The 12,221-nt window shown below is 39.0% G+C and overlaps 1 protein-coding gene across 2 annotated transcripts in view; it reads right to left on the minus strand.

Annotated features, from left to right (window-relative positions):
• Positions 1-12,221, minus strand: part of TES (testin LIM domain protein) — a 47,918-nt gene that overhangs the window by 22,577 nt on the left and 13,120 nt on the right. The window lies entirely within an intron of this gene.

Here is a 12,221-nt window from a genome sequence, read left to right on the forward strand (position 1 = left end):
TCCAAGGTCTGTGCTCTTATGCCTGAGGTAGGGGTAGAGAGGTTGTACTACTGTCCTCATTATAGCAGACTATTTCCCTTTCCCGTATTGAACAATAACCCTCTGGAACTCCTGAGACATGACTTAATAAGCAGAAGAGGGGGGTGCAGATGAGGGAAGGACACAAGAAGGCAATGGAACCTCTTTTACCCAACTATTGATACTAGAGTAAAAAAGATTGACTGGCTTTGCTTCAGCACATTGGCAAATCACCAGTGCCTCGATTATTCTGTAGCTTAAATATCACATCAGTGACTGCTGACAAATTTGTTACTGCCTAGTGTCTGGAGTAAGAGTTCAAGCCAGATGAGATTTTTTTCAGTGGCTCCCTGTTGTAGCTTGACCAAGTTGTGTTTCTCCTGTGCAATCAAAACCACATTGTAACTTGTTCCTTGAAAGATCAGCTTGACCGTGCCCTGAAGTTTAAATGAAGCCCTTCCATTTTTCCCTGAAGAAAATGACCACATCCTCTTACGATAACTAAGGGCATATTCAAAACCAGCTGGTCCACCCAGCTGCTTAGGAGAACCTACAATATTTTAAAGGTATACCCTCTCAAGAATACTTTCTAAAGGGGATAAAAATCTGTCCAGCATTAACTAAACTTTGTCACCTTTGCCATGTCTCCATTACCAATTTTCAAAGATTTAAAATTCTCTAAATTGTATACTTTAAAACTAGACACTTTTTTTTGAAAGAATCAAATTATTTCCTTGTCACTGATCATTATAGTTCACAGTACGGAAATAAAGTGGGTTACGCAAAAGACAGAGAGAATCTAGCTATTTTAGTTTTCTGGTCTTTTGCAAGGAACATAATTAAAGAGTTTTCTCCATTACGATATCCACAGTAAAATGAACAGCAAATCTAAAAAGAGGTCTATTCTTTTTCAAGCCCTTTCTAGTTTTCCATTACAGGAGAGGTAACAATCCTGAATCCTCCTGGTATATGGATTTGCCTCATACTGTGTTTCATGCATCTCCTGCTAAACTCTGATCCCAAATGAAAATTAAGATTACATTATTAAGGCTTAATCACATAGCTTAGCTTAAAGCAGCTGCTTCAAACTCTCTTGTATATAATTCACAGTAAGAAATACATCTTATCCCATGAAAGAAAACATGCAGACATACACAAACTTATATGTAAGTGTGTATAAAATCCTGAAACAAAGATTTACTGGCTTATATAATAATGGAGAACTAAGTATGCTTCTGCCTCTAAGTTAAATGGCCACCTAAACAAATTCTTGCCTGCCTTCCAATCTAAATCATCTGGTCTGAGCAACACTGGCCTTAATAAAATACCAGAAACATACTGGACCAATACCATCTCATTCTGTATTTCTGAATGAAACTCGGAAGCTCAGCTAATGTAACTAGAACCTCAATTCGTCACCAGAGATTTTACACTAAGGCCTCAGTGTAGCTCACTGCTGATTTACAAAGTCAGCCTTGGAAAGGGGCAAATTGTTTCTTTCCTACCTGCTTTTCAATCTTCTTAAAATGGTTATCAGTTTATTTATTAGAATTATTAGAACTGGTGGTGTCTCATGAACATCTACTCTTTTAAAGTGCCCCACATATTCTTGGTGTGGGACAGGCCTAGGCGTCCCCCTGGTGTAAGAGATCAGGAAACTAAAATTCAGAGGAGAGTTGATTTGCTCCTGGTCGTACAGCTAGTCGACAGCAAACTAACCTAAAACCCAGTCTGACCTGTGCTGCACTGTGCTAGTGCTGCTGGGGCAGACTCTATAGGGTGTCCAGTGGGACCCCTTCCGTTTTCGAAAAAGATTCCCTGCCTCATTTCTGCTTCAAGGAAGAGAACTACAGGCCCCAAGCCTCCTGCAACACGTCTCAGTGGAGATGAGTTTGAGGCCTCTATAAAGAGAAGCCTTGAATCAGGCAGGGAGGTTGGGAAAGCTCTTTTGAACAAGTGATAGCTGAACTGAGCTGGAAAGGATGAGCAACATCTAACTCAGTAAAGAGGAGGAGGAAGTACATTCAAGGCAGAGGGGACACCATATTTGAAGCCTGTGACAGAAGAGGGATGGTTAGAGCTGAGGACATCTTAGAGTACTTGAGAGGTGATACAGCCAGTCTTGCAGCAGGCCAGGTGGGGTTCTCTCTCTTTTTTTCCTTTTCCTGAGGAAGAAATATATCTCCTGAACAATTTGGTACAGTGTCTTAGGCCACCAGATTTAACAGAGAAGACATTCCCAGAGAAAGGATGATACTCTAAGGAGGAAGCTTTAGAGAAAAGCCATGCAGGCAATGGGGGTGGGGTGGAGAATGGGGGGAGGGGGGCAAGAGCCCCTCTTAAGTTCTGCTGGCCAAACCTCAGGGTTAGGGAGACCCACGGAAATAAAGTGCGTTATGCAAAAGACAAAAGAATCTAGCTATTTTAGTTTTCAGGAGACCCGACTCTGAGAAAAGCAGTAATTTGAGAAAAGGGCTCTGCAGTCTGCCCTGGAAAGCTCAGAAAGCACTGCTCCAATGTTCTTCCACCCCTGCCGGCCGGCCTGCCTGGAAGGTCACCTTAATCTCCATACAGGCTGTTTCCTGCAATTTGGGTTTGTGACCACCTTAAGAACATGTCCCTTCCCACCTTCCCAAACACACACACTTTCCTCTTCCCCCAGGGCCCAGACATAAGGAGTGAGGGGACTCTCAAAAATCACAAAGAGACAACAAGTAAATGAAAGAGAGTGGAATGAGGTCATGGCAATATGATACACTCTCTCCTGCTATAACCCAAAGGAAGCAGTTCTAATTAAAAAACAACACTCAAACCAAAAAAGCACCTAGTTTTCAAAACCACTGTTAGCAGCTAAAGTGATTAGAGAGTTTCAGACTGGCAATGAATTTACTCTCTTTAAGGGAATTTCATTAAATTTCCCCTGTAAATGAAGCTATAAAAAGTCAACCTCCTTGACACCCAGCATTGAAGATCTCTAATTTATGCCACTTACTGGGTGGATACATCTTCCATAATCTTACCCTTTTTATCAACCTCAGTTAGGATACAAAAGCACAAAGCCACTCAGACAACAAAGATCTGTGGGTCACACTCCAGCATTTTCCCTGTTTCGTCGATGTGCCTAGTTCCAGGCTAAGTTATAATCCAGAGTGCAGTGTGTTCTCTAATCCTGTTCAATCCAATTTAGATGATAAAATTGCACCCCAGCAGACACATCCCTACTGGTGTGAAGCAACTTTCTTCTGCTTTTGTTCCCACGCCAATTTAGGCATCCAGGAATCTGCTACCCTCCCTTTAACAAGTCAAACATATATCAAATGAAGTAAAATGTACGGATTTTACTCTGTAGTAAAATGAGTTTCAGAGCCAGAGCTGCCCTAGGCACAGTTTCTCAAGACCTATTCCGAGACCTTTTGGGCAGAGGTCACAGGAGCTGGGATTCCCCAACTCTTCTTAGTCTCAGTTTGAGGGTCTGGAACCCCGTCTGTCCTAAGGGCTCAGCCAATTTCTCTTCCTCCTTACTCTGTGTTCAGGATTCCCTTAAGTCCAGGATCCAGAATTCTTCTCACTATACCTTGTCCTTCCCCCTACCCGCAGCACAGACTGCATCCTTTGGTCAGGGTCCTTCTCCTTTCCTCAAGGGCCATGGCTGTTACTCTTAGACATCCGGATCTTACCGGTTAGTTTCTGCCCAGGTTTCTGGGCTGGAGAATTCTTGGTGAGGGAATGAGAACAGGGAAGGTGTTATTTAATGATACCCATGGTGTGTGGGAGGGGGTGGTAGAGAGGAAGGGAAGTCCAGAAAGTATTAGCCTCAGCTAAGACAGCCTAGCTGCTTAGAACGTGAAGTTCAGATCCTTGGAGTAATATAAACACCAATATATGTGTGCTCATATGTCGTATGTCACGAGAATTAGCTACACCAGGTATTAAGGAAATGATCAAGAATTACATGGCTAAACAGTGAAAATGTAGAAAGAGCACTGGAAGAGAGTCAGGAAAACTGTGATCTGGCCCCAAGGTATTATATCACTGCCAAGTCCAGTGATTTTAGAAGTCATTTTTCTTCTTTAGGCTTCATCTAGGTAATGAAGGAATTGAACTAGATCAATTCCAAGACACCTTTTAATTCTAAAATTATGACTGAAAATCGTGTTTCAGATTAACTTCATCTTAGTTGTTATTCAGCATGGTCATCTGCTCAACATTTAAACACTAAATAGAAAATAATTATTTGAGAAAGCTAATATATTATTGGCTCTTACAGGTCAGAATCATTTGGAATTCAGCTTGGAATAGTAGTTTATAAAGTACACATAGGAAACAAAAAATTTACGTTCTGAGGGATAAGACACAGTTCTGTTGCACATAATTATTTCAACAGCAAATGTGATACAGTATTCCCTGTAGAGCCAATGCTTGGTGCCTGAAAACACATGCTTTTTCATAAGCACACAAGTCCCAAAGCTGTCTTCTTCATATAATTTTAGTAACGCATTCTGGTCAGCATCAATACAAGGTTATGACAGATTAATTTTTCTTCTTCGGTGTCCAAGAAAACAGGTTCTTTGGATTGACTATATTTGGAAAAACTACAGTCACGCTTTAGGAATACCTATCAAGGTCCTTTGAAAAAATAAAAATGACGTATAATATTTATTCTGAAACACTAGTCATAGACAAATAAGACTTTTAAAATATCCTTAATTATAGGATCCAGATACTGAGCTTATAGCACTATGATCTGTGCCTCCAAACATCCATCATCTCCTGCTTATTTTAGAGTAAGAAATGGGAATGGGTTCAATTTCTCCATATTCAAAATTTCAGGCAACCAGATAGGTTGGCAACATTTCAAGTGACCCTTATGACCCAGGAAAGGGTACTGCATGTCAGATACTTTAAAGAAAGAGGAAAGAAGAGTAGAGAACATCTGGTATTTCAAACACAGTCTAAATTGATTTGGATACAATTTGGGTCTGGAAGATATTATTCAGTATTCATGGTGATATCATCTGATTCATGCTGTTTTCATAACCAAATTTCCCTCTGGAGCAAAAAATCATATGTGGTTACTAAACAAGCAAGTGTTACTAAGACTTCTTTAATCATCTTGGAATGAAGCTGACCAAGGTAGATTATATGAAATACACATATATTCTCTCTCTCTGTATATGTGTATCTGTATTCATCTACCTATACATATATATGTATACATACATGCATTCATATTACACTCTTAGGCATTTTAGATCTTGTTCACACGAATGAATATTCTGGACAAATGAACTGCATTTCTATGTAAATAATTCCTCTCAGCACGTGGCTCTTTTAGAAACCTGGTATAATCTGTGAAGTTCCCCCCACCCAAACCCAAATCGATATGTTTTCATTAATCTCTCTGACAGATTTTAAACAGTTTTAGATTTTTAGCTCAATGCCTGTTTCACATTATCTACTAAGATTTTCAGTAACCACCCCCCATAGAAAAAAAAAAAAAAAAAGGTTAGGTTGCATAGAAAACCAGACTTAAAAGTAAAAAGAGAGGCATCCTTTAACTTCTATAGTTTGCCAAGTGTTTTAGGTGAGAACACTTTATAGGTGAGAATAATTTATTGTGATTAAGAGCCACGATTAATCATTCCTACTAAAATTGCTGTTATCTTTTCCTTTAATCATAAGAACGAAAACTTCCCATCTCTCACTTACTCAAGTCTGAAATACATGAGAACAAGAATGAAGAAAAAGTCATTACTTAGTCAGTCACTTAGTCACGAGGCCTTCTTTATCCTCGTCTAAGCCATGCTTTTTAGGTCCCTGTGTTTTCTGGTCTCTTCTCTAAAACCTACAGTTTCCTCCTTCATCTCCACTCCACAGTTCGTGTTCAAACTTCTATCACATCAACCTGGGAACATACTCTCCAAACTAATCACTCCTTTCATATAATGTCATAGTGCTGCTCCCGAAGTTATTTTAATAAAACCCAAAGATGATCATAACATTCCCCTTGTTAGATGTTTTTAATGAGTGCAGTGAATTTCACATGTCTTAGCCTGGCAGAGAGAAAAAAGCCTTTTCAACCTGGCACCACCCTTGCTCCTACAGCTCCCTTCCTCACACCCCTCCCCTCCAGCCATGCTCTGCTTCTAGACGAGCTTTCTCCTTGCCTGGATCTCATTCCTCTTCTCCATCTGGTAAAATGCTACTCTCTATACACCCAGTTCAAACAGCAGTTACTTGGTGATACCTTCCTTGAACTATCCTCAGCAAAGTTCTTCTGAATTCCTATTGGTCTTGGTTCAAATTCTATTATTTAGTCCCTTTTTTCTATACTATGACATCCATTTACCCCACTAGACTGTGAGTTTCTTGTTCATATTTGAATTCCTGACGCCTGCTACACAGCCTGAGATTTGTAGAAATGCCAAAAAGTGTTATCTATTTATTTAATACTTGTTTTAATTATCAAATGATTTATGACATAGCACCTTTACCCCAAGGAATTCCCATTGCTTTTCACAAGAAAAATAAAAAATAAAAAATTTTTTTAAAAAACGGCTCTAGGGCTTCCCTGGTGGTGCAGTGGTTGAAAGTCCGCCTGCCGATGCAGGGGACAGGGGTTCGTGCCCTGGTCCAGGAAGATCCCACATGCCGTAGAGCGGCTGGGCCCGTGAGCCATGGCAGCTGAGCCTGCGCGTCCGGAGCCTGTGCTCTGCAACGGGAGAGTCCACAACAGTGAGAGACCCACGTATCGCAAAATAAATAAAATAAAATAAAATAAAATAAAATGGCTCTGGCAGGGGTGATGGTGATAATAAAAGCAATGGCAAATATTTATTGAGCAATTATATTATCAGGCATGGTTATGAGATTTTTACATGGATCATCTCATTTTATACTCATAACAATTCTATGAAAACCATTCATTATTATCTGCATTTTCATCCAGATGAAGAAACTAAAGCAGAAAATTGTTAACGGACCCAATGTCAGTTGCATTGCCGAATGCCTGTTCTTAACCTCCAGTGCCTAAACATAGGTCATGAACATGGAAAGACCCTGGGTTAGATAAATATTTAGTAACTAAATTTTTTAAATAGAAAGAAATATAATTTTAACTTGAGATCAAAATATTATAGCCAAGAATAAAATAATCAGTGAAGGGTCTTTAGTTTTCAAGACCACTTATTCAGAAGTAAGTGGGAATAAAACTCTTCATAGCAGATTCTAGGATTCATTTCCACATCCCTTCAGCTTTTCAGCACATGAAGTACAAAGCCAGAGCCCTACATGATGAATTTGTATCATAAAATCCACTGTGAGACAAATGGACTGACACCTTTTTGTTCACACATAGTAGTAAATCATCACTAACAAATCATTGTGGTAGGAAAGAAAAGGAAACAGTGATCTTTCAGTCTAAGTAGTTTATAATAAATTCTATTCTGGAGGTACTGGGTCAATCTTCCTGGAACTTTAACAAATTAAATAGATAACTCCCACCCAGTCTTCCCCTACATTTCTTAGGTCAGTACCAGTATTAGGTAAGTGATACAAGGACTGTAACCAAGGCAACCTGTCTACTTCGATCTGGGATGTAATCAAATTGCAGCAGATTACCTAAGACATCCATACAACTTCAATAAATATGGTAACGTTTTTGATGAAGATCAGAGGTAGATCCCGCTGCTTTTTTCTAGGAAACAATAATGAATTTTAGTTTTGGTAGGATACCTTGAAGCGATTCTAATTATTCTTTTTCTTAATGAGCACTGGTAGTTGTGAAGGTGGAAGTGGTAGTAAAAATACCTCAACCACCATTTGTTAAGATGTTAATACCTACCAGGCACAATACATACATCACCTTATGAAACTCTCAAGACGACCTGTGGGAAAGTGTTATCACTCCTATTTCACAAATAAAGACACTGAGACTTGGAGAGATTAAGAAATTTGTCTAAGATTGCCCAGCTATCTTGTTGGCAATATGCCAAGTGCAGAGCTGAGATTTGAATCTTGGCATTTCTAACTCTAAATCCTGAGCTCTTGACTATAAAGTTACCACTTTTTTTTTCCAAAATGAGACTCTGAAGATAAGTAATAATTTAAATGAGTAATATGCCTCATCTGTAACTTCTGTAGAACAATAGATTTTGATCTGAAAGACTGCTTATTCGTCACCAGCCAGGAGCGCTCCTTCCTAGACAAACCTGAGACTGATTATAAGAAACCTGTGTCAGCTGCACTAACACTGAATGCCCTGAGGTGATTAATCACGCACACAAGAGGGCCCTCAAAAGAATGGGTCAGGAGTCAAGGAAAATATCCAGGGTCCTGATGCAAAATAGGTCTCTTCCAATGTTATAGCAAGAGAAAAAACGTTTCAAAAGAAACAACGAAATACAAACGAACAAATTGAATCTCAGAGTTGAAAGATCTTTATTCAAAACATGGAGACATCACTAGTACTCAAAATTACTTACTACATTATAGAAACGAATCCGTACATTTATGCAGTGTCCAGGGGTTACATAATGAGGCAAAAACTGCAATAATTCTTTTCTTTTTTTTCAAATCATTAAATTCCTAGATTTATAATGGAAAACCTCTGTATTAATTGCAAATTACCCTAAAACTTAGGGGCTGAAAATAACAAATATTTGTCATCTCATAGCTTTCTGTGGGTCAGGCAGGTGGGAGTGCCTTACCTAGGTGGGCAGGCTCAGAGCCTCTTGCAAGGTTGCAATCAGGGGTCAGCTAGGGCTGCAGTCATCTCAAGGCTCGACTGGAAGGAGATCCACTTTTAAGCTCTCTCACATTGGCACCTGTGACATGGCAGCTGGTTTTCCCAGGGGCAAGTGATCCCACAGAGAGTGAGAGTACCCAAGACAGAAGCTGCAGTCTTTAATCTTGAAAGGGATATACCATCACATCTGCCATGTTATATTCCTTGGCAGCAACTGACCAGGTCCAGCCCACACTCAAGGGAAGGGGAATATACAGGAGTATGAATTCTAGGAGGTGGGGATCAATGGGGGCCACCTTAGAGACTGTCTACCACGGCCTCTATTCTGTTTTGATTTTAAATACTAAGCGATTTGTGATGACAGACTTTACAAAGGGAGAGGATATAGGGTGTGCTTATCTACAACCCCTGACTTTATTTTTTTCCATTTCAAATATTTAAATGTGTCTTCACCCCAACGGGCATAGTAAAACAAAACTTTGCTCATTCCTTTATAAATGCTCTTATTCACCTCAATTTAACTGTTCACTCAGTCAAGATCAGGGAACAGTCTTCCAGAAGACAGGGTAGAATATGATTTTTAGTCTCTAAGTCTTATTCTCTAACCATCTCAATGTATATACATACACACTTGTGTGCACACATACTTGTGTTTTAGAACACAGCCACAAACCAGAATACAAAATACCAGGTTTGACTAGCAAGAAATTTCTAGAAATATATTTAAGAGAAAAATTTCACAATTTTTATATGTCATAGTCCTCCTTAATGAATAGAGAATAAAACTGGAAAAAGATTGATATAAACCTTATTCTATTACATAACTCTTCTGGTGATGGAAAGTAAAGGAAAAAATATATAGCACTTCTTTGTGATATCAGAATGTAAATTACTTGATTCAAATTAGGTAGTATTTATAGTCACCAGTTCATAACCAACTTCTCAGTACTGTATACTTTTTCGAAACCTAATGTATCCTCACCGTATTATTAGGGACAAAATAATTTAGATTTTTTTTAAGAGACTGCACTTATTTTAGGTAGCAAATTATAAAAAGAAATGTATTGTGTCTGTTCAGTTTATGCTGGCTCCTTATAAACGTTTTTCAAACTGACTACTATCAAATTATTTTTAAACTCTTACCTAAAGGCAGTCACTTGAGATGTTCACCAATAGAATACCTCTTCTGCGAATTCTACTCAAAAAGGGCCTCCTCCTAACTCTGTTACTTTGAGAAAGACAACGCAGGCTATAAAAATGTCACAGGCTACAACTGCTGATGAAATGGCTTCTTAATTAGGATAGGCTGAGCTCTGGCTCAGTGGAAAGACTCCGTAATGCATTTGCTTTTATACACAGGTCTCAGAGACTCCCAATTATTAGCTATAAAAGGGATTTTAAAAACTTGATTCCAAAAGCCATCTGTAGGAGTCTCTTAAAAGAATTTAGATCATGACAAACAGTTCTAATTTGGTCTTGTCACTACCTCCACAGCTGGCTCTAAAGAGTGGATTCCACAGATAGTGCTGTGTATTGAGAAGCCTTTAATAAGACTGCATATCCCAAAACTTGAATATTACCATCATTGTTTACCAGGCCTAAGGGCTACAGTATTATTTCTTTAGGAGTAACCTGTTATAGGAGTGGGGTGAGGATAACTATACAATTAAGTGATTATTGCCACTAATTGCCTATCTAATCAGAGTACACGCAGGAAAAGAGGACAGTACAGGCATGTTTTCAGAGCCAGAATGAAGGGAAAGGCCTGTGGCACTGGCTGAGAGAGCTGTTAGAGAAGGATGCCCAGGGAATCATGAGCATCCAAAGGAACCTGGAGAGAAAAGCCCAACGGAGAGAAGGCTTTCACAGAAAATTGGGGGTAAAAGGCACAAAAAGGCAATCTTCTCATTTTCCACTTTTGCCCAGGATTGGCATTCAGGTGTATTTAGAGCAAAAACAAAGTCTTATAGCACAGATAGGGGTCTTGGAAACTGGGAAAGGAAGGGAGAGATACAGAAACCCTACTGCCAGATGCCTTATGCTTATTTACTTATTGTTCAGCCTTTTCACACCATCCCTTACTCTGGAAAAAATGAATTATGTTTATATGATGTGTTGTGTAAACATAAGTGCCTTAACTAATTTTTGATCCATCTTCTGATTTTTGATCTATTAGAGAAATGGTTTAGATTCACATGCTTTTTGTTCTATATTTAAACTATAGCCCAAGGACTTTGTCACTACAAAAGGTACACAGACATCATCTTAGATTTGTCTAGGGTTCAGGGGAAATAGACAACTTTCAAAATCAAAATTAGATTTGACTAGGTTAGAAAGGGGGCCCATTCTCAAGTGCCCAATGATGTCAGGGAAGCTACAGTGTCCTGATTCTTTACTCTTTCTTATGTACAGAGGGCTATGAGGGTAATTCAGAATGAGAAAAGCCTTCTCTAAGACCTTTTCCATAGCTTTCACTGTGGGAGGCTGAGAAGACTTACATCCTAGCAATAGAGGGGGTATAAGTTACGATCTGTTGCCTAACAAACCACCCTTAAACATCGTGGCTTAAAATAACAATCATTTATTCTGTAGTTTCCGGTCATGATATTCTGCTCATGCTTCTGCAGTTTAACACCTTGGACTGGGTTCAGCTGGATAGTTCTTCTGGTCTGAGCTGGGCTCACTACATCCGTAGTCACCTTTCAGGTGAGCTAGGGACAGCTAATATAGGGGAACCTCAGCTGAGATGTTTCATCTTTTCTATGTCATCTTTCATCCTCCAGTGGGCTGGACTAGGCTAGTTCACATGATAGTAGCAGGGTTCCAATAAAGTAGTTAGAAGCAAACAAGCCCTCGTGAGGGCCAAGCCTGCAGCACACACAACATCAGTTCTACCACTGTCTACCAGCAGCCCAGATTCAAAGGGTAGGAAAATAGACTCCATTTCTTAATGGGAGGTGCTGCAAAGAATTGTAGCCATTTTTGCAATTTACCCCAAAAACTCTGAGGAAGATTCGATTCAGGAAAACATACCTATTTCCTATACTGGACCAAAGTACCTGGTAATGTTAAATCAAGTGCCCCTGCTAGGGAACCTAATTAATATAGCTTTGAAATCTTTCCCATAATGACTAGCACATGGCATGTACTCAAACAAGTACTAGAAACACTTATAAATTTTTATCATAAAAAATTAAAATCAAAATAATTTGCAAATTATAAAAAGGAAAAAATGAAATCTAGTAATTTAATAAATTCCAGTTATTGAATTTTAAATATTTATTTGTGTCCAACAAAGCATCAAGTATCAATAATTTTCTGAAAGCGTGTTGTCATAAAATTCTTGATGATAGATTCAGGTGCCTGTTAAATGGTTTGAAGATCTATGCAGGATTTTCTTCCCTCTAAATTGGATTTCTTGATAATGATTATGATACATCTATTTATTGTATGTGCA

The sequence above is a fragment of the Lagenorhynchus albirostris genome, chromosome 8 (genome assembly GCF_949774975.1).
Source record: "Lagenorhynchus albirostris chromosome 8, mLagAlb1.1, whole genome shotgun sequence".
NCBI lineage: Eukaryota > Metazoa > Chordata > Mammalia > Artiodactyla > Delphinidae > Lagenorhynchus > Lagenorhynchus albirostris.